Genomic DNA, 2,380 nt, shown 5'->3' with positions numbered 1-2,380 from the left:
CAATTTAACATGTTTGCTTGTGGATGACGTTATTTCTCAGATTCGCCAAGCAATAACAGAAATAAATGATAATTTCAATTCTCTTGCCAGGAACTTTACGTATTTACAAACCTGTATTTGTCCATTATTAAGGATTTATGATCAAGTTAATTTTCGAAAATCAACAATTTTGATGTTTACTCGATTTAAAGCTTTTAAATAATGAATGGTTATAATTTGGCTCAATCTTTTTATGAATCTGATCTTTATGGTGCATTATAAAGGTTTTATGCGTAAAAAGTATTTCTCCATCGCTTTCAGTTTTTGAGTTATGATTGAGTTAATTTCCGAATCAACGATTTTGATGTTTAGTCGATTTAAATCTTCTAAATAATGAATGGTTATAATTTGGCTCAATCTTTTTATGGATCTGATCTTTATGGTCCATTATAAAGGTTTTATGTGTAAAAAGTATTTCTCCACCGCTTTTAGTTTTTGAGTTATGATTGAGTTAATTTTCGAAAATCAACGATTTTGATGTTTAGCCGATTTGGAGCTTTTAAATAAAGTTTGGTTATAATTGGATTCAATCTGGTTATGGATCTAGTTTTTATGGTCCATTATTAAGGATTTATGAATTAAAAGTATTTTTCTATCGCTTTTAGTTTTTGAGTTATGATTGAGTTAATTTTCGAAAATCAACGATTTTGATGTTTAGCCGATTTGAAGCTTCCAAATAATGTTTGCTTATAATTGGGTTCAATCTGGTTATGGATCTAGTCTTTATGGTCCAGTGTAAAGGTTTTATGTATAAAAAGTATTTCTCCATCGCGTTTAGTTTTTGAGTTATGATTGAGTTAATTTTCGAAAATCAACAATTTTGATGTTTAGCCGATTTGAAGCTTCTAAATAAAGAATGGTTATAATTGTGTTCAATCTTTTTATGCATCTAGTCTTTATGATCCATTATAAAGGTTTTATGTGTAAAAAGTATTTCTCCATCGCATTTTGTTTTTGAGTTATAATTGAGTTAATTTTCGAAAATCAACAATTTTGATGTTTAGTCCATTTAAAGCTTTTCAATAAAGAATGGTTATAATTGGGTTCAATCTTTTTATGGATCTAGTCTGTATGGTCCATTATAAATGTTTTATATATAAAAAGTTTTTCTCCATCGCTTTTAATTTTTGAGTTATGATTAAGTTAATTTTCGAAAATCAACAATTTTGATGTTTAGTCCAATTAAAGCTTCTAAATAAGGAATGGTTATAATTGGGTTCAATCTTTTTATGGATCTGATCTTTATGGTCCATTATAAAGGTTTTATGTATAAAAAGCTTTTCTCTATCGCTTTTAGTTTTTGAGTTATGATTCAGTTAATTTTCGAAAATCAACAATTTTGATGTTTAGTCCATTTAAAGCTTCTAAATAAAGAATGGTTATAATTGGGTTCAATCTTTTTATGGATCTAGTCTGTATGATCCATTATAAATGTTTTATATATAAAAAGTTTTTCTCCATCGCTTTTAATTTTTAAGTTATGATTAAGTTAATTTTCGAAAATCAGCAATTTTGATGTTGTCTCGATTTAAAGCTTCTTAATAAAGAATGGTTATAATTGGGTTAAATCTGATTAATTATTATATTAACTCTTTTTGGTCCATAACAAAGGATTTATGTCTAAAAAGAATTACTCATTTATGTTTACTTTACAAACCTGTATTAATAAAGACTCAACTCAAAAGTCTTTACTTTTTTGTAATTGATGTCGTTGTGAAGAAACGAATTTTTAAATAAATTATATTTATTTGTATCAATTTCTATGATATCTGAAAACGGCTTCGTTTTTGTGATTTTATCACAAAAAATTAACATATTTTAGTGCTGTAGAGTCAATATTAGGACACCTGTATATTGTCAATAAAAATATTTTAGAAACCAAAAAGTAAATAAAACATCATTAATTAATTAGATTAACTTTTCTTTTTACAAAATTATATTAATATATATTATATTATTTAAATAAAACTTTTTTTAATTACTTTAAAAAAATAATTACATATTTTTTGTCATCGCAAATAAATTGAGGTTATGTTACTTGTCAAAATTGATATTTCGTGAATTTTATGATTGACAAAGTGGAAAATTATACTCCAGCAATAAAAGAAAAAAGGTTGTTGTAGAATTCGCGTGTCGGAAACAATAATAGTTAAAAGTGCGTACAAAGCTTTTTTATTGTAAACTCGAATGAATTATAATTTACAAAGGATGCCGATACCAAAACGAAACCTAAGCAAATACTTAATTTGTGGGAATTGCTTTTTTTCAATTGTACTATTTTTTTGCAATGTATTGAGGGAGGTGCGGAAAAAGACGAAATTCGGGCGGGCACGTGTCTTGC

Source organism: Onthophagus taurus, chromosome 6, assembly GCF_036711975.1.
Source record: "Onthophagus taurus isolate NC chromosome 6, IU_Otau_3.0, whole genome shotgun sequence".
Taxonomy (NCBI): domain Eukaryota; kingdom Metazoa; phylum Arthropoda; class Insecta; order Coleoptera; family Scarabaeidae; genus Onthophagus; species Onthophagus taurus.
The sequence above is the reverse complement of the archived record's forward strand: the minus strand, read 5'-3'. Positions refer to the sequence as shown.